At 34.7% G+C, this 22,500-nt stretch overlaps 1 protein-coding gene across 1 annotated transcript in view; it reads left to right on the top strand.

Annotated features, from left to right (window-relative positions):
• LOC136843614 (protein slit-like) overlaps positions 1-22,500 on the top strand; it is a 531,345-nt gene that overhangs the window by 415,084 nt on the left and 93,761 nt on the right. The window lies entirely within an intron of this gene.

Genomic DNA, 22,500 nt, shown 5'->3' with positions numbered 1-22,500 from the left:
TGGACACGGGCTTCAAAAATTTACCAGGCTAAGAAGTCCGAATAAACGCACCGAGATGGTTTTGTGTACACATATGCCCATATACATATATATATATATTATACATATATATATACATACATATATATGTGTGTGTAAATATAAGCGTGTGTGTGCATGCATGTATAAAATCCAAAGGTCTGGTAATTTTTAGTCATCAGTGGAATTTTCATGACGTCACAGTTCTAAGAGATTTTTGCCGAAAATGAACTTATGGTAAATATATACTTGATCTTTTTATCTGTGTTAAACAAAATGATGTTGCTTTAAGTAGATAACTGAATCATTTGAAAAGCAAAAGTTATATGTATTCAAATAATTATATTTATTATTCATTTGTTTGTATAATCTGTTTTATCTGATCTTAGCTGGCGCGGTTTGCCTACAAAAATTTAGTCATTTACCCTCAAAACATGTGAAGATCAGCACACGTAGGATGAAGAAATCCTTTAATATTCTCCAACTTTTGTGGAAAAAGAACCCTTTAGCGGACGTAATTACACTCACGTATAATCCTTTTCAAACATAAGCAAATGACTTGGTTAGCAGGACAGGTGCTTTGAATGTACCAGACGCTTTCAACAAGTTAAGGGAACTTTTGCAACCCCCCACACCCCACCCCAACCCAGGGATGGGGATGTTTAGAGGGGATACAACACCCGAAGCATCATTATTAGATTCTGAGACCTACATTGACAAAAAGACAAACAAAAAATCTGTTACGTCCGGACTCTGCCTTGATGACCCATTAAGAATGCTAGAAAAGCTTTCCTATTTTGTATTTGTTGGGGGGTGGGTGTTGGAGAGAGGGAATAGCGTTGGCGTAGGATTTTGTTGGTGATGGCCCGAAGGAGAAAGGCTTTTGGCTGGGGATTAATCTAGTGAAGTGACTTGGTGCCTCAAGTATTTATGCATTGGTTGAAATTCTTAAAAGCAGTATGGCTTTATGCATGAGGCCTTATGTTTATGCTGTACGCATATCCTTATATTTCACCAAGCAGATCTAAACAGAATGTATTTTTTGGAATTTATTTAATTTATATTACAATATATCGTAGTAGCATTCGTATAATTAACTCTACCAAAATTCATTAACAGTCTTTCCCGTTTTCTGTTCGCTAAACTAAACACTCATAAAGAATGTTCAGTTTAGTGATGTAAATCTGTCATTTCTGGTTAGTCACTTAATAGACGTTCCATTGGCTAATTAATTTCGGCCGTGGCACAGACCGTGTGGGTACACTTGTCATGGATGCTGTTTCTTCCATCAGTCTTTCCCCCTCCCCGCCTATTTTAACCCTCTGACCTGCGCTAGATAAGGACATTAGGTTGCACTGCATGAAGGGAATTTTGATGTTTTTCCTTTATCTTTCACTGTGACTCTCGGTGTTATTTGGTATCAGTGTCTGTAAAGAATAAATAATACCAGTGCGTTGTTCAAAAGGTTTTCATAATATATATATATATATATATATATATATATATATATATATATATATATATGTGTGTGTGTGTATATATATATGTATATATATATATATATATATATATATATATATATATATATATATATATATATATATATATATATATATATATATATATATATATATATAGTCTACATAGGTTAAATTTCTCACGTAACGCTTTAGGTCTGTATGACGTCGCCTCGTATGTATCGAAACTTTTTATCTTTATCTTTGCCATCCTTCACATACTGTGCACCTTATCTGCTCTCCTCCTCACCTCTTAGCGTAATCTTCCCCAAACTTTCGAGACCCGTTTTTATCTCCGTCCCCGAAAGGCATTCCGTAATATCGGTTGGGTTGAACGACCCTTTCCATCCAACGGTGTCTTCGACTTTATTGGTCTTCCAGAGTGACTGAATGAACCTCTTGGGGGGGAAATTTGAGTCTTTTGAAAGAGAATAAGGAATGCTGGGGGAGGGTTGCCACCGATATGCGATCTTCCCGGCCTAATTCTCTTTCCAGATTTGGCTCACTTTAGTATTCTTTACAGTGGTTATTTTTATATGTAAACACGAATATATATATATATATATATATATATATATATATATATATGTATATACATATATATATGTGTGTGTGCGTGCGTGTGTACGTGTGTGTATGTATATATATATATATATATATATATATATATATATTAGTCAGATATTAATATTTCATGATTTTTTTATGCTACTGGAATAATTTACATATATCTATATAAATGTTTTCATACAGATGCAACTAAGGTAGATGGCCGAACCTTCCGCTTAAGATATTAATTTATTGAAAACTTTGCTGCTTTATTCAGTCCCTTTTCAAGTATTTTTTGTTTTTTCACTTTCAATACATTTTAGGATATTCAATTTATTCGTTCTGATTATGGATATTCCCTTATATCAAGGTGACAGTAAAATGAAATCACCTATAACTCAGTTCAAATGGATTCATTTTACAGGTAAAGGAACAAGAAGAAGAATGATATTTATGATCAGCATTTTGGAATTTTACATTATTTTAGGATAAAAAGGTGAAAAGACAAGAAATACCAAAAGCCTTAACTTACTTTTTATATCAATATTATCTGCATCCCGTGAAATTTTATATTTCTCCTTTCTGCCGTTCTGTCATTTACTTGAAATTTTATAGCATTTTATTTTCTTTTTCACAAAAATCTCAAAAGATAAAATTCGCAGAGCAGAGAAGAAAGCCATCATCTCGAAAAGAGGGCCATAAAATGCAGTGATTTTGTCCCGTGTCCGTGATTCGTATTCAGTTTTCTTTCCAGAGTTGAAGTTGGGAACTCTCTCTCTCTCTCTCTCTCTCTCTCTCTCTCTCTCTCTCTCTCTCTCTCTCTCTCTCTCTATATATATATATATATATATATATATATATATATATATATATATATATATATATATATATATATATATATATATATATATACAGTATATATATATATATATACATATATATATACATATATATATATATATATATATATATATATATATATATATATATATATATATATATATATAAACGAAGAAGACAGGCAGAGTCAGGCAAAGTTTAAAACACACAGGGAGCAGGCGCAGGAACAAACATGGCGATGTATTATCATTTATTCATACGCGTTTGGCATTCAACTGAATGCATCCTCAGGGATCTTTACTTAAAATAATGAAAAATAAATTTGTAAGTTGTCTAAAAATCGCTTATGAATAAATCTAAATACATTTTTTTTAAATTGCACATATACGTAAAAATAGATTAAAGCTTGGCATAAAATTACACCAAAAATTAAAAGCACACATCTTTATAACTCCGTCTTTTTTTTTTTTATCTATTTTTATATGAACTTTTTTATCAACATGTGTACTTTTAGTTTTGGGTGTAAATTTTTGTCAACCTTTAATCTGCTTTCATGTATATGTGCAATTTTTTTTTTCATTTAATTTATGTATAAGTAATTTTTAGACAACTTACAAATTCATATTGATCATTATTTATGTGCAGGTCCCTGAGGATGCTTTCATTTGAATGCGAAACGAGTAGGAATAAACGATAATACATATACTGATAATGCATATAAAGTTGGAAGTGAATCTTGGTGCATTTTCGTATTTCAGTCATATTTTTTCCATTATTTTACATGATTTTTTATCATTTCTTCCTGCATACGTTGACATGAGTTCAGAGACTTCCAGTGCAATAGATTTATTTTAGCAGAAGATTTTATTTATTTTCAGATTTAGAAAAATATAATAGCAAGTTTCTTTAGTTCATGTTTCGTAACTGTAGACTATAATTGAGCATTTAACATGTACTTTTATAAATTTCAAAAACAGTTTACTCCATTTTGGTATGTTCAGTTAAGAACAATATGAAAAAACCTGCAACTTAAACAGATTTTCTTAAGCGTTTGCAGATTGAAGTTCCTTCACAGTTTACAGTCTCATAAACAAAATTAGCAGGTTTCATAACACGATTAAACAAAGTCTCTCAGAGTATATTTAAAAAATAACAAACGAAAGGCTTGTTTTGTAACTTGCAGTGACCTTATTTCGAACTTGAAAAAAAAGGAGGCAAGTCCCTTCAACGTAAAATGTTTGATATTGGCTTTCCCAAAAATCCGGTAAATCTTTATGGGCTATCAGAGAGAAATGGCCCTTGAGAAACATCAAGATTTACTTTCCAGCGGCTTGGAGGAAAAAATTGGGGGATTTTGCCGATAGGACATCCATCATTTCGGAAAACCCCTTTTCCATTTCACTCTCAGTGAAATATAGATGTACAGTCCGTAATGTACTTCAAGAGTGTATGGAAACACACACATACACTATATATATATATATATATATATATATATATATATATATATATATGTGTGTGTGTGTGTGTGTGTGTGTGTGTATATATGTATGTATGTGTGTGTGAACTTAGTAATGACCGAGTTTTTTTTTACTAGAGCTACTCCTTGTCTGTGGAATGGCTTATTGATAATAAAGTTTGTGCATTCATTCGTCTGTTTTAGCTCGAGTTGGCATGTTTTTTTAAATGTGTATGCAAAATTATATGAATTTCCAAACATGTTTATTCGTTCGTCTGTGTGTGTGCGTGTGTGTAGAAAAATAATGCCATGTGCGTCCCTTATTCCTCGTGCTATATTTGTTTGGGGTCTGAGTCGTCTTCCAGAACTGTCATTTCCTCCTTGTATGTCTCCAGTGCCCTGTCGTTATTGTATCGCTATTTGTCGCCACGGCTGGAAAGGTTTCGTCGCCACGGGAGAGGGGCGCATCTGCAGGGGGTCCTTTCTTTTTTTGGGTGGTCGGCCCCTGAGCCACCCGCCCATCTCCGTAGGAGCATAGAGAAGCGCGCGCCTACGCCATTAGGGGATCCATTTGTGTTATATGGCAGGACAATTGGGTTAGGGCGCTTCCCCGCCGACCTCCTGCTCCACCTGCAGGAGTGAGGAGGGCCGGAGGGTGGCACGGAGACTACCTGGTGGGAGGTCGTCTTGGCGGTTTTAAGGGGGACACACTGGTGCCCCTATTGTCCAGAAGTCCCCCTTTTTATCTATTCCGGACAGGCGCCAGCCCCTCTGAAACTTAAGCGGGGAAAAAAGAAGACTAGACACACTACTGATTTTGTAAGAGAGAAACATTACACGATTTTGTCTTTAGGGAAGAGGACTCAGCGCTTCAGTCCTCTTTTGATGACGACTCTCTTTCACGTTTGTATTGAATGGATTTCAAGTCTCAATGCTACGATTTTTCGGGGCCGAGGGGAGAGTGGGGAATTGCATTTTCCTTTCTTTCTTAGTTGTGTTTTTTTTTTGGTCAAACCCCTTTTTTTAGTTTCATTAGTTTTTCTTACTGCCTTTGTTTTGATGCCTTTGATGATGTCAGACTGAGTGCGGACTTACGTTGGTTTTGCTCGTGTATGTCTGGTTCTTCTTCTGCCTTTGTAGTTGAATGAATTCGGCGGTTTTCCTAATAAAGCCCCGAAATAGGCATCACATAAAGACCATAATGGAGGATCAAAGTTTCAAAGCGCTCCAATGTCAGTGCATTTGTTCCTTCCCACCACAAGAGCAGAAAATCCCAAATACTTTATACTTAACTCCAGAAGAACCCACTGGATGGATTGCTGTTTATTTATTTTTTTTTTCTTCGTATGAGTTCCAGAACAGGCGATTTCCATCTATTCTATAGTTTAATCATTATTTTAATATTAAAAATTGAAATAGAAAGCTTACTCTGTCGAAACATAATTTGGTTTTCCCGTTGGCATATCTGAACTTCTTATTTATTTATTTTCTTTATTTTTCTTGATTTGTCATTCCTTTATCTTGTTTTTCACTTACACTGTCATTAATTAAAAAGTTTATTGTGGGAGTATTTTGTATTCTTTGTGTAAAGTTGACGATTCCGTTATCATATATCCTTATTTAATTCATTTTTTTCAATTCGTAAGGGTTGAAAGACGTGGTAGAAAGATAACTAAAACGTAATTACGATTGAATTAAATGTTGCAAGCATGTTCACAATAATCTCGTGTTTCATCAGACTGATTTATGAAACATTGTTCTAAGTTTTGTGCATGTACTTATACTTAGATTTGCTGCTAGTGGTTACCTAAAATTGACTGAAAACAGTATTCAAATTATACATATCATAACTTAACATAAAGACGGATTCCGAAAACATTTAACATCAATGGAGGGATACTGTCTACAGTGTGCCTCTTTTATCCCATTGTAGGCGGAAGTGAAGGTTCATTGCACCGTCACCTCGGTTGTGGTTGTAGCAGCATTGCCCTGTTTTTAATTTTCATCCTTACCCTAGGGCATTTTCGACCCAGCTGTTTAACTTCTTAAGCATTTTATGACTCCAATTTTATTTCTTACATGAAAGAAAAACATTTTCTGGCTTCAGTTTTATTCCTTGCATTAAAGAAAAACATTTTCTGCCTCTAGCTTTTTTTCTTGCGTTAGAAAAAAAAAAACGTTTTATGGCTCCAGTTTATTTCTTGCTTAAGAGAAAAACACTCTCTGGATCTAGTTTTATTTCTTCATAACAAAAAAAAAAATTCCGGCTCCAGTTTCATTTCTTGCATTAGAGAAAAACATTTTCTGGCTCTAATGTTATTTCTTGCATGAGATAAAAATATTTTCTGGCTCTAGTTTCATATCTTGCATAAGAGAAAAAAAAACTTTCTGGTTCCAATTTTATTTCTGCGTAAGAAAAAATATTTCTGGCTCCAATTTTATTTCTTGCATAAGAAAAATTGATTTTATGGCTCCAGTTTCATTTTTTTTGCATTAGAGAAAAACATTTTCTGGCTCCAGTTTTATTTCAAGCTTGAGAGGGAAACATTTTCTCTGACTCCAATTTTATTTATTCTATAAGAAACAAACATTTTCCGGCTCCAGTTTTATTTCCTGCAAGAGAGAGAAACATTTTCTGTATCCAGTTTTATTTCTTCCATAAGAAACAAGCATTTTCTGGCTCCAGTTTTATTTTTTGTCAAAGAGAAAAACATTTTCTGTATCCAGTTTCAATTCTTGTTAAGAGAAGAACATTTCCTGACTCCAAAATTATTTCTTGCATAAAATAAAAACATTTCTGGCTCCAGTTTTATTTCGTGCGTAAGAGAAATTCTTCAGATCAACCTGATGAGTCTAGAAATGTGACAGATTAAATTTTATGAAATTATTATTATAATCTAAAACGATCGAGCATGTGTGGAACAAGACGAAAATGCCATTAACTTGTAAAACAGATCCCCACATGTGAAGCTCTAATGTTGTTTTGCGTAGGCTTCTAAATTCAGACAGTGTTTGGCTGGGCATTCCACCCGCAACAAAGGGAGTCCGTCCAAGCAAATGCACTTGGTAATCAGGGCTTACTCGATAAACGGATCAATTTGCGCTCTTCACATTTTTCAAAGCGATCTGACGCAAACTGACACCTCTCGTGCGCTTGAAAGGCAAAAGTACGTGCCAGTGCCATTTGAATTTCATCTCTCTTTTCTGTGTGTGTATGTCCTTTTGTCTTTACGGGAGTGTTGTCGTTTCGTGTGTTTGCTTTCATTTTAGGCCACCTTATTGTTTGTCAGTTTTGTCCTGTGCCTGTTTGTGTATGTAGTTTATTTATTTGTTTGTGTCTGTCGTTTGGTGATTTGTTTCATCTATTCTGGTGAGCAACCCCCTCCACCATGACAATTTCTACAACTCGAAAGAGAATATTTCTGCCACATAAAATTGTAGCCGTTATGGTGATTTAGATCTGAGCTGCAGTTCCCAATATTGATTTCCAAAGTGTAGGGGACAACACTCACCTGCAAGGATCAAAGTTATGCCTTAGCGTTTTGTAAAATCTCATGTCTATGTGAATTAATTTCTTTATGCAGAGTTGGACATTCTAGAAAGCCAATTCATGAAAAAAGTAGCTTTGCTTGGATTTAGTACACCAGTCAAACGGTGGGCGGTTGGAGCACCAGTCCAGAAGTGAGGAATAGGAAAGTGAGGTTGCGCGCTCTCTCTCTCTCTCTCTCTCTCTCTCTCTCTCTCTCTCTCTCTCTCTCTCTCTCTCTCTCTCTCTCTCTCGGTCTTGCAGTCTAACTGTGTGATAGTGTGATATCTTAATTTATCTCTTACCAAGCCAACGTCATCCTTTTATAAACGAATAACTTCACACCATTGTATACCCATAGACCATCGTGATCACTTCAATTGGTTCAACTTAACATGTTGACAATGTTGGCAGATTTACGTTCATTGAGCCGGTGTTAACCCAATTGTGGAAATTTGTCGCAAATTACGTCATGCTTTTTTTCTTATATTCTGTGAAGCTGTGTCTTGGTGTGAAGGAGTCACAAGGGGGAATTACGTGACGCTGCCGATGATAGCTTTATGCCTGTTGTTGCGTGGGCATCGTTGAACAACTATCTAAGACTTATGAAAGCCTACGTTGTTTGTTGTAATTTTTATTGTTGTTGTTGCAAATACGCGTTTTTATGGCACAAGCCAAGAAAGACCATTAACTTGCCTCGAACGCTTCCGCAAATTAGTTCTGATATGCTTTGTGGAAAACAGAAAAAGAATCAGTATGTGGAACACAAGTGTCAGTATTAAAATGGAATATAAGCGGTGTTAACTAAGGGTCTGTGAACGGTGAAGCAATGATTAGTAAAATTTACAATGGCCTAAACATTAGCTAACGTGAAACCATGTGCGAATTTTTTGACAAAGATAGAATTTAGGTGTGGTTAAATCACGAGATACTATTATGAGAATATTTTAACAAATAACGAAAAACTATAAAATGATATTAGATTCTCCAGTAATAGAAACTGACTTAACACCTTGCGGAAATATTTGGGAGGTTGCAGGTGGGCTCGTTGTGAAGTTGGTTCTATAGAGCAGTTTATTCCGCCACTTGTGTTGACATTGTTTATATTCTTCATTGAATCTTATTTTTATCCTTTGTTATTTTTATATTCTTGGTCACGTTAGTGAACAGACAAATTTTTATATTATGATTTTCAGTTTCTTCGTAAAATCATGTTTTCACATTTTATAGTGATTTGACCTCGTCTTTTGTCGTTTTTTTTTTTTTTTTGTAGGAAAATTTGATAATACTTCTTTTTACTTCTTTCCTTTTAAATATTTTGTAGTATTGCAACCAAGTATTACTTTTATGGCTTTCATTGATTTCGCCAACGATTTGCCAATGTAAATAATGCGACCACTTCATATTATCATCCCATTAGTGTGACCGACAAGTAATTTTTACATTTCTCTCTAATGTGACCACTTTTGATTTTTATCTTTTTCCCTCAAGTGACCACACGGGATTTTTATCTTCTTCACTAATGCAACCATATATAATGTGATCGCAATTGCTTTCACAGATCTCACCCGTAAATATTTAATTAAAGTGATACACTGGGTTCATATTTCGTCACAGTCTATTTCGTTGACAGCAAGTGGCATATTTTTAAACCCCTTATTTGTAAAGCTTTTCGTTTCCATTTTACGTTATTTTATTCATTTCATAGTTTTGTTTTGTTGACTCAGGCAGTGCATTATGTACGTGGCTGTTAGTCCACTGTGGGGGTCGATGCTAAGAGGAGGGCATGTAGCTACCAAGCTATATATATATATATATATATATATATATATATATATATATATATATATATATATATATATATATGTGTGTGTGTGTGTGTGTGTGTGTGTGTATTTATATAGTGTGTATGCATATATATGTATACACACATATATATTATATATATATATATATATATATATATATATATATATATATATACATATGTTCGTTCTTTTTTTATATTCTTATTAAGGGGAAGAAAAGAGAAAGTTAACGACGTGGAACGCAATAGAATGAAATATTTTGTTGTGCAAGGCAAGATTTGGGAGCCTTAACATTATTTAAGGAGACAGGCACAGCTACTTAGCAACGTCTGTAATGTATACTTTAATTATTGCGGGACACATTCATGTTGTTCTACATAGAGCAGAATATATAATGTAACCGGACTATTAAAATGGAAAAACAGATACCTCTCTTAAGTGTATATATATGTATGTAGGCTATATGTGTATATATACATATATATATGTATATACTATATATATACACATATATATGCATACTGTATATATATACAGTATATATGTCTATATATACATATAAGTAAAACTTTATTCTCTCTCTCTCTCTCTCTCTCTCTCTCTCTCTCTCTCTCTCTCTCTCTCTCTCTCTCCCCCGTCTTCTCTTCGGTCTGTCTCTCTCAAAAAGGGTTGTCGGGAAGAGAAATTGCGCACTTAACCAAAGGAAGTTGGACCATTCACGATTTCACTCGGCCTTATCTTGTTATTATATTTCAGAGATGGGGTTATTTCTCCCAAAAGTCCACATACAGAGAGAGAGAGAGAGAGAGAGAGAGAGAGAGAGAGAGAGAGAGAATAAAGTTTTATATATATTTATACATATATTTATATATATATTTTATATATGTAATATATATATATATATATATATATATTTATATACATATATATATGATAGATTATAATGATCTTAACATCTAGAGAAGATGCAGTTTATGCAAAGAAATCAAAAGTGTTATGGTGCAATGACACGTCAGAAGGATACGATATTTTGTGAACAAATGAATTTGACCAAGTCAGGCAAGAGAAGAAAGAAGGCAATGCAAACAAAGCAAATGATTGATCAATAAAACAAAGGAAAAACGAGATTCTTTAAATTGAACTTTAAAGGAAAGGTCTTTAAAAATAAAAATGAACGAACATTTAACGGAGCATGAGTAGAATGAAAATTAATTTTTACTTCGAATGTGAATGAGAAACATCAAGATGCCTTGAGCGAATCTATGAACAAAGCGAATAATAACAGACAAACAAGTTGTGTCATTGGACAGACCATTACGGTAAAAGGAAGCAGAGAGGAACATGATGATGCAGTAAATGAATAAATAAAAAAAAAAACTTTAAAACATCACAAAAAAAGTAAAGTCGAAATCCCTAACGCCACCCCTCTTGGGGTGGGGGGAGGGGGTGGAGATGTAGAGACGTAGATTGGCAGCGTCGTAGCGTCGGTTTTCATGAATAATACACCATATATGTTAACAGCGCTACATCTACTTCTTGTTTATAGACAGACGGCGCCCCCCTTATAAGGCTTCCGCTATGTAGAGACGTAGCGACGCTGTATTTTAACGAGGTTGCTGTATGGGAAACATCTCACTTGCTCTGGAATGTGAGGGAGCTTCTTTTGTAGCTTTGCGGAGGAAGAGACTGCGTGGTTTTGTGCCAAACGAGCTAATGATGATATTGCACTACTGGGATTTTCCACGTGGCTTTAATTGCTGATGTCGCAGGTTTTTCTGTGCGTGTGTGTCTTTGTCTGTGTGTGTGTGTGTGTGTGTTTGAGAGAGAGAGAGAGAAGACTGAAGCAGAAAGTTATGTAATCAAATCAATTTGTTTTTCTTACTTTCGAAGATAAGGTGTGGTTGCGTAACGAATATACAGTGTCCTTATTATGGCCTAAAAGTAAGTAATTTCAAGAAAATCGTGTCTTTGCAAATAACAGTTGTCATAAAGCCTTGAAATTCGGAGCGCACTCGATTGTTCACATCCTTTTACGAGCCAACAATGCCTCTCTTTTTTCTTTCTTTCTTTCGTCAGTTGGAATTTGTAATCAGAAAAAACGTTCATACCTCTGCCAAAATAATTCCAGCTTTAATTTCCTTTATTTTTTTTTCAGTTTTGTTGAAGAGGTTAAACTTGCCTTTTTGACACGATTTGAGATTTGAATTTCACAATATTCTTCCTTATTTCAGGTTCTGTTAAACCTTCCATTCTGAGGGGACTTATTTTATCGTTTCATCCCCGAGATGGAGTTTTTCAATTAAAATATATATATATATATATATATATATATATATATATATATATATATATATATATATATATATATATATATATATACACTGTAGTATATATATATGTGTGTATATGTATATACACAATATGTATATGTATATATATATATATATATATATATATATATATATATATATATATATATATATATATATATATATATATATATATATATATATATATATATATATATATATATATATATATATATATATATATATATATATATATATATATATATATATATATATATATATATATATATATATATAGAAGAGTAACTGAGGTCATTACCCTGACCTTCATGCACGTACACAAATCAAAGGTCCCGGTATTTTTCATTTCTTCGAGTGCTTACGTGCGTGTAAAGCAAGAAGCACGCTGCTGGATTCCGCTAGATCGGCCCTTCTTATTACGCAAGTCTTAGTGAGATCGATAATGGCAAGCACTGAGACATGCAATCTTGTGTGAGTTTAACTTGTGATGCAATAATTGCCATTTGTGATGTCGATTTTTTTTTTTTTTTGTACACGACTGGTGGTCGTACATGTATTGGTACAGCATCAAATGAGGAGCGAATTATATATCGACTGTATAGTATGCAAATGAGGAGGAGATTCTGTTTTCACCTGTTGTATATTGCTCTTTTAAACATTCCGTATATTCATACGCGATATATGTATGTATATATATATATATATATATATATATATATATATATATATATATATATATATATATATATATATACATACATATATATCTGTGTGAGTTTGTGTGTGTGTATAGGAAATATTCAGCAATGTTTCAAAATGCTATAAATGTAACAGTGGTTAAACCTCTATGAAATGGAAAAATTAAAAACCACTTATATAAATGTTTTACAACACTAGATATTATATATATATATATATATATATATATATATATATATATATATATACATACATATATATATATATATAATATTATATATATATATACATATATATATATATAATATTATATATATATATACAAAACAATTATATAAGTGGTTTTTAATTTTCCTTTTCATAGATGGTTTAACCTTTATTACATTCGTACCTTTTTTGGAACGTTTGTGAATATTTCCTCTTTTTATTGGGTGTGTGAGAGCAGGAGATGCATAAGATCTACATTAACTTTTTATTTTTAATTTGTCAGAAATGTTTATTAATGGGAATGCTTATTTTGGCCTGGTTATGTGATAAATTATTTGGAGTAGTGTCAAACATTAAAATTTCACTGGTTTTACGTGCATGATATAAGTTTCTCCTTTTTTTGACACTGGTAAAAAAAATGCCGACTCAAAGACGAAGAATTCTTCGATCTTTTGTGGTGACGCCAAGCAACTCGCAATCGGCTCATCTATCAGTCAGTATTCCTGGATCTCAGCTGAAGCCATAAAGGGCTGGATCGCCGAAGTCACATTCCGATGATTTTAATTATGATTTGGAAGATATTATTGCGTGCTGGCTGTTCGTATAGTCATGTTCCCGTCGTCAGCCTTCAAAAGAAAAAGTCGATGCTTTTGTTTCCTCTCTCTCTCTCTCTCTCTCTCTCTCTCTCTCTCTCTCTCTCTCTCTCTCTCTCTCTCTCACCAGTGTTGTTGTCACGCTAGCTTATATTTACGTCTCTCTCTCTCTCTCTCTCTCTCTCTCTCTCTCTCTCTCTCTCTCTCCTACACACACACACGCACTCGCGAATGTTGTTGTCATGCCAGCTTATATTTATGTATTTACGTCTCTCTCTCTCTCTCTCTCTCTCTCTCTCTCTCTCTCTCTCTCTCTCTCTCTCTCTGGTCTCATAGATTTATATATGGGACACATCTGCACGTAGATGACATCAACAACGCAAGGGGGAAGGAACACATTTCTTTATATCAGTAACTTTTTTCGAAGTTTATTTACATTTTTAGGGAGTTTCATGTAGATGTGGAGTGCAGTGTGGTACTTTGTCATTCTGTGTCTGGAAAACGGAAAGAGAGAGAGAGAGAGAGAGAGAGAGAGAGAGAGAGAGAGAGAGAGAGAGAGAGAGAGAGTTTTGCTAATGAACTATGGAAAATTTTTAAAAACATCTGAAAATTCTGTCCTAATTCAGTTCTGTATTATAAATTTATTCCATGTTTGATCTGAGTCCATCTTATTATAATTATTTTTTCATTCCGTTTTATCGGTTATAAGCGTTTTGCTCTCTCTATTTTTTTTAGACTATTTTGAAACAAACCAACAGACAGACAGACATTGCATATTCTTAATATTCCCTTACAGTTCCTATGTGTTATTACTTTGTTTTTAATTTTAAATGCTTTAAATAACACCAGCTCCTCTGCCTCATCCCCATTTCAAACCTCGTGAGTAATTTGGCACTTGCAAAAATTGTAGATTAAAACATCCTTCTCTCTCTCTCTCTCTCTCTCTCTCTCTCTCTCTCTCTCTCTCTCTCTGTTTAATGACATTTTTTGTTTCTTGTAATACCAGCTTTCTCTTTCTTGTTTTTGTTCGTTAGACCGTGTCTTCCTCCCTTTGTCCCTGGGTCTCGTCGTTTTTAGGCCTACAATGGTGGTGGCATTAAGGCCTGCCTAACCACCTTCATCCGGATTTATACTAATTAGAAACATTGTGTCGATAATAGGAGGGAGAGACCTCTCTCGCTCTGTCTTTCTCTCTCTCTTTATTTTTTATTTTTTCTCTCCATATTCCTATCTCGCCGAAAAGTAGGATGGTTATCTACATCATTCCCAGTTTTCCACTCCTCCTGTTTATCTCTATCTCTTAATACTGTGTCGATAGCTATTTATCTATATCTCATGCACACACATATATCCTTAAGTCGACAGGGCATATTGTGTTGCACTCGTGAAAGTAGCATTAATGACTAAATAATCGATTGAATTTCTTTATTGTCATGTGCTTTCGTTGTGTGCCTGACGTAGCGATCATGGTCCGAAAAACAGATTTTATCTCATTTATTCATTTTTTTTTTTTTTTTTTTTTACCTTTCTAACTATTTTTTGAAGACTTAAGCAAAATGAATATCGTATCCCCTTGGATCTTGAGCACATTCGACAGTGACTTGTGAAAGAAATAAATAAAGCTGATTTATTTTGATTGTTTCCGCTGGTTATTCTATCCCGAGAATAAATCGGTCGTTAATGTCTAAATCGATGGCCTTCATTCCTTGTAAGTAGTAGTATTTGCGTGAAATTTGAAGGTCTTTTGCCGCTTAATTTAAAGATATCATTTTCAAGTGACATAATCCATGTCGTAATTTCCAGCTGGTTTTTGTCATTCTGTTTAAACGATGTGTCTTTATTTAAATTTTTTCCTTTTGTTCGGTAGCTTTTGGTTAGCTGAGATTGATTAGATTTAATGGTATCAATGACTTGTAGTTATGAAGTCAGTAAACACTTTCACAATGTTCTTGGCCCGTTCTCCACCGAATAATTAAAAATCCATGAGATAACAGTGGGCAGATCAAGATTTTACTTGCCTACAAATGTTTAGGTTCGTTAAAATTTTATCCTATTTTAAGTCCAGAAAGCGTGCACGGGAAAAAGAAGAGCTGAGGCAAAGGAAGACAGAGACTAGAATCAAAATATGTAGATGAACATAATAAACAATTATACCAACAATAAGTCGGCAAATTCTGTATATTTGCACACACGCATATATATATATATATATATATATATATATATATATATATATATATATATATATATATATATATATATATATATATATATATATATATATATATATATATACACACACACACACACACTTATATATATGTAAATACATATATGTATATATGTGCATATATATAATATATATATATATATACAGTATATGTATATATACGATAAACGGCAGTTGAAAAATAGATGATAATAAAAATTACGGTCTCCAGCCCTATTAATTATTTAACTCAATGGTCTGGTTAAACTTCATAATAATAATAATAATAATAATAATAATAATAATAATAATAATAATAATAATAATAATAATAATAATAATAATAATAATAATAATAATATCGATTCATTTAGATATTTTTGAGCAGATGTAACGGATGTTTGTAGAATGAGAGCAGAGGCGAGTCACAGGGTAGATGAAGCAAGGGGGTGTAACTGTGAACGCGTCTAAAACGTTGGAAATGTGAATAATTTTGCGCAGAATGAGATCTCATACAAATGGAGTAGAACGGGTTATAATCTATTGATATTTTAGGAAGCTAAAGAGTATGAACGTTTGCGAAGTAGGGGAATTATCTCTCAAAAAGAGATCAGTTACCGCACGGTTACCATAACGATGTAATAACGGCGAGAGCAGACGACGGGATTCATTAGCGGTGGAATGGCAACTTGATCCCCCTGCCGGAGAGGAGAATGGCTTGATTTTTGCGGTTTTAAATTTATGGATCGCCGGAGACGTCGCTAAGATCCTTTCGAAGTCCTTCGACCAGAATCGTTTGGTCAGTTTCATTGTTTTCACCTTTCTACTTGTATTTTAATGATTTACTCACATTTTTATCTATCTGTCTATTCATTTGTTAATTTATTTTTTCTTTTTTAATAAGTGAGCTCTTCTTTCTGTGTTTCCCATTACCTTATGTAACTTCTTTCTAATGAACACCATATTCTCTGGAAGTTTGAATTTCAAGTCAGTGAATAGGTTTCATAATAATAATAATAATAATAATAATAATAATAATAATAATAATAATAATTTCTTCTTCTCCTTCTTCTTCTACGCCTTCAGCTTCTTCTTCTTCTTAGTGTTCAGAACTAGTGAAACCTGAACTAATTCCACTTTGCCTTTTAAATGGTAGTTGTTATGAATATCAAATTGCTGAAAATTGTAACAATAACAGAACACAATATATGTCTATATATCAGGTCATTTTTGTTTGTATAAACACGATTCTCACTGGTAATGAACTCCTTGTGTACATTTGTCGTCGTCTAGCCCGGGTCTGCCTTTTTCACCACTGGCCCTGTTATAAAAATGCAAAATAAAGGTATATACAGTACATTTGTCCGAACTTATGGGCGGTACGTAAAATCCTGGGGTCGGCACGTTATATTAAAGTCATTTTGACGGTATGAGTACAATTAGTGTAATGATTATGATAGTAATTATGAATAATTAATTTATGATTCGGCCGCTTTCAAGATAATTCTACCATCATGTATGTGTTAGTAAGTTATTGTATTTTTTGAGAATATTAACGCATTGGATATTATAGGAGGTGTTTGATATCACCAGCCCCTCCCCACTTTCTCTCTCTCTCTCACTCTTTCTCTCGTATTGTTTGTTTGTTAACCTTGCGTCGTCGCATAAAATGACATGATCTCTCTCTCTCTCTCTCTCTCTCTCTCTCTCTCTCTCTCTCTCTCTCTCTCTCTCTCTCATATTGTTTGTTTGTTAACCTTGCGAGACGTCGGAAGATATGGCATGTGCTCTCTCTCTCTCTCTCTCTCTCTCTCTCTCTAGATTTATTAGAATTCCAAAGAGGGGAAATTCAAGCGAAAACTTCACCGTAGTGAATATATCGTTTCCCGGAGCTGTATTTTTTGGATATGTTTTTACATCCTTTTTTTTCTTTCTTTTTGCTTTTTTTCTGCGCAGGGCAAGCGACGCGTAAAGTCAAGAGGTTTAGTTTGCACCCCATTAAAAGTTTCCGATACAAGAGGCTGACCTTGCTTCTTCCTCCTTTTCTTTTTTTAACTTCTTTTATCCTCCCTCCAGCATTATTACGTTCTTCGATCCCTCTATCTCTTGTACTTAGCTGAGGGCCTGCCCTGACCTTAGGGCAGCTTATTTTTGCAAAACATCCTTTATTTTCCTCTTCCCTACTTACTTAATGGTGCGTTTCTTATAAGAGCTTAATCTAACAAGAAAAAAATAATCTCTCGTACTTAGCTCAAGGATGTCCATATGAGCAAGCATAAAGCCAAATTAATCAAAAGACGACATAACGCTACACCCTCTCTCTCTCTCTCTCTCTCTCTCTCTCTCTCTCTCTCTCTCTCTCTCTCTCTCTCTCTCTCTCTCTCGCTTGTTTGCTGCATGCCTTCCTTTGCCCTGTGACCTTACATGAATTTTTGCCTTATCAGGCGCTTCATTGGCAAAGGTTATTTTCCACTTTAACGCGGAACTCGTCCCCGGTTGTAATTCATTCTCGTTTTCTTCCTGTTCCTGAAAAGGCACTTCAGAAAAGTGCAGGTTATGTAGATAAAGGTTTATGTTATTCTGGTGTGGTTTGTTTGTATGTCATCTGTTGCGTTATATGTTGAAACCATTTTATACTCCTGCTAGCATGTACGTTTTGGTGTTTAAGTCACTGTACCTTCACTATACCGTTGTGTCACGATAAATAGTTAAAATCACCCTCGGTGATTTTCTTTCTTTCTCTTTCTTTCTTTCAATCTTAGCTGAAGAGCCTTATGGACACAGTCAAAAGGCTATAAACCCAAGAGGGCTCCAAGGAAATCAGCCTGTAGATAGAGAGAGAGAGAGAGAGAGAGAGAGAGAGAGAGAGAGAAAGTTATAGGAAAAAATGATAAATAAATAAATAGGAGGGATTGGAAAATAAAACCAGTGCACCTGAATTCAGGAGACGTCAGCAGAAAGCAGAAATGAATTTGCTCCTTTCTTAAACATTTGGAGGTCAGAAGATTGCGCAACTGCACTAGGTAAACTTACTTTGCAGGTTAGAGGTATTAACATTCGTTCGTATTTACAGTTTCTTATCAGTTTAAGAGGGACTTTTAAACTGAGCAAGAGCACCTTGTCAACTGAAATGGTATCTGGGTACAGAATACTGCATTTTGAAATTAAATTTTTAAAATACTTTATCCGAGTGTTTACAAGCATAATGATAAATATAGCAATAATAATAATAAAAATAATAATAATAATATTATTATTATTATTATTATTATTATTATTATTTCTCTTCTTCTTCTTCTTCTTCTTCTTCACTGTGGTCCATTGGTTATCCTGCTTTATCTCAGTGAATGGTATTGACAACCTCATCCTTAAACAGCTAATGAGACAGGAATGATTAATTGCTGAGGTTATCCCGTTCAAGGGGAAAAGAAGTGTAGTTGGAAAATATTTTTATCATTGTTGAGAGACCCCTATGTCTACCATTATTATTACTATTATTATTAACAAACTGGCCGCTTACTTTCAAAAGCCCCCCTCTATCTAACTTCACACTGTTGTTAAAAATTGATGGTCCTAGACCGAATAATATTCACGCCAAAGTAGGGTGAACACATTCAATAGATACTCTCTCTCTCTCTCTCTCTCTCTCTCTCTCTCTCTCTCTCTCTCTCTCTCTCTCTCTCTCTCATAATAAAACCAAAATGTTTCCCCGCCACCATGAAGTCATCGTCGGCTACCCTTTGTGACTGTTAATTAAATAACACGGCACTTGGGAGCTAAAGTGCCAACTTTGGCAGCTCAACAGGGCCATCGAGCGCCAGTGGCGGGTGGGAAGCGCTTAATCGCCCCGTTTAGGGAGGAAGTGCCGCCGTAAATCAATTCACGTAATCGTTTTAATTAACAGATGGGTGGCAGTGCCACACTGCTTTCATTAGAGGGCCAGAATATACTTTGCATGAGCCGAGTGCCACCGCTTGTCGGGGCACTTGTTACGCGATTAAGCCTGGCCTTAGAGGCGAAGAGTTTGGCTCAGAAGATGCTCGTGAGTAATGATAATAATTTACTTTATTCCATCTCATGGCTATATGCATACGCAAAGTGCAGCCACAATAGAAAAGGTTAAAAAAACAGTAGTCGTGGCGATATATTTCGATTGCCCATTGCATTATATTTCAGTGCGCTTTGTGTTCGTCTTTCATTCAGTGGCTTCGCTAAAATGTATATATATTTGTCTCTCCATCACATATGCTTATGACAGATGTGGGTATGCAGATGTTTGTCCAAGGGTCGGAGAAACTCATAGCTAAGTGGCCTTTAGTTATCGTCATCATTTATATATATTGAGAGAGAGAGAGAGAGAGAGAGAGAGAGAGAGAGAGAGAGAGATGAATTGCAAACAAAAATGATCTGAGCATGGATACAGCAATAATGGGAGATTTGATTTCTTCTCGGAATGGGCCACGCAACGCATTTTGTTTTTCCTTCTGTGCAAATAAAGGAATCTTTATCTTCTCTTTCTCTTTCGTTAAACATTCCCCTCCTGGAATCGACTTCGTGTACCCTTCCTCTTTGGCCGGAAAAGGAATGCCTATAACTCCCTTTACAATCCTTTTATGGAGTTTCTTTTTCCGATGAATGAAGGGAAACGTTTCAAGTTCATGTTCTTGCAGTCTCTGTCGTCGTTCCCTCGACAAACTCCGCCAGACTTTCGCTCTCTGCTGCTCGTTACTTGTTTCTTTTTTCTAGATTGGATATTCTTTCTCTATATTTTTTCTGTCCTTGTTAATATTTGCCAGTGTGTTAAATACTATTAATATTTTTTTCTGTGCATATTGATTTGACTTCTGGTTAAGGTAAGTGCACTTACCATATACAATTCCCTTTGGGTTTAAATTATTCCCAAGGTATAATGGATTCGATATCAAGGAGTCTGATATTATATAAATGTGTATAAATATGTATCTGTATGTATGTATATATGTATACTCAGATACACCCACACACACACATATATATATATATGTGTGTGTGTGTGTGTGTGTGTGTGTGTGTGTGTGTATACACACTCACTTTGTTCCACGATTTTTCCATTTAAAGTACTTTGACTCATAGCGTTCCAGTAGTATGTCTATGCTTCGCTTCCCAATTCCGATATTGAATGACCTTGAATTATTCAGTAATTATGAATCTTTCCGCACGTCGCTGTCCAAAGTTATTCCTCTGCTTGCTCCGATTTCCAGAGGGCCTTTCTAAGAGGAACAGAGTTTAGAACCCCGTCCCTCTTCCCCCCTCTGCCCATGGGAACTCGAGAACCGTCATCATCATCATCATCATAATCATCATCTTGCGAATATGCAGCTCTGAAAGGAATATGAAAGATTTAAGTGTCAGAGACGAAAATGAATTCCTCGACCTGAACTCTAGCCATTCCCCTCCCCCCCAACTCACCCCTACCTCCCAGGGCCCTGTAACCTGCGAGAAAATGCTTAGCTCAGAATGGTAGGTAGCTGTTCGAGATGCAAGTACTGATATTCAAAAGGTCAGAGCACCAGACGAGAGAGAGAGAGAGAGAGAGAGAGAGAAGATAGAAAGGGGAGAACCAAAAAAGAGAGGATTATGAATTCATGTAAGAGAATATCCGAGTCATAAGTAATGGACTGTTTTTCTAAGTCCTTCGAGAGAGAGAGAGAGAGAGAGAGAGAGAGAGAGAGAGAGAGAGAGAGAGAGAGAGAGAGAGAGAGAGAGAGATTAGGAAAAGCAGACTGTTTAAAAAAAGATACTGAGAAACGTGTCTGATTAAAAAAATAACGTAATGCAGTCCTCCCTTATTCTGCTAACCATATATATATATATATATATATACTGTATATATATATATATATATATATATATATATATATATATATATATATATATATATATATATATATATATATATATATATATATATATATATATATATATATATATATATATATATATTATATTATACTATATATTATATATGTATCTGTGTGTGTGCTTGTATGTATATATGTACGTATGTTTGTATGTCAGCTTCCGGCTATGACCACAGCAATTTACGAACACCAGGTATATATTCGTTCCTTCACCCATCGAACTTAGGCCCTCTCGCTTGTGAAGTGAAAGGGTAGGACATTAAAGTTAGACCATGAAAAATGGGCGAATGATGAAACATTCTTTAAACAAATTTAATGATAAGCAATAGAAGCCCTTGTTAAATTTCTTTTGAATACGGGAGAGAGAGAGAGAGAGAGAGAGAGAGAGAGAGAGAGAGAGAGAGAGAGAGAGAGAGAATTCCTGTGATCGCCTTGCAGAGAATTTACAGTTCCTGAAACACTACCCGAAGAATTCGTCGCCTGTAAAGAAGGTTCGTTAGAAGACTATTCATCAACTTAACACTTGACTACACACACTGGAAAGTAATTTCCGGGAGAATTTCCTCCCAAAAAAATAAAAAGAATTTCTTATCTACAGCAACGTCCAGGATGCCGTCAACAACATCATCATCACATTTCTGTGAATTACTTGTTCTTTGCTGCTCCACAAAAAAACTTCTCAAGCCTTAATTCCCTCTCTGAAGAAAATATAAGGGAATTATGCAAGTTGTTGTTAATTTTAGTCTTTGGTAAAGAATAAGACGCTAATAGAATCGGCAGTTGCGCATGAGAACAGATTATAGGTTTTGATTTCATTCCTAATGTGGAGTAAGTTATTGAAAAAA

Source organism: Macrobrachium rosenbergii, chromosome 12 (genome assembly GCF_040412425.1).
Source record: "Macrobrachium rosenbergii isolate ZJJX-2024 chromosome 12, ASM4041242v1, whole genome shotgun sequence".
Lineage (NCBI taxonomy): Eukaryota > Metazoa > Arthropoda > Malacostraca > Decapoda > Palaemonidae > Macrobrachium > Macrobrachium rosenbergii.
The sequence above is the reverse complement of the archived record's forward strand: the minus strand, read 5'-3'. Positions and strand labels throughout refer to the sequence as shown.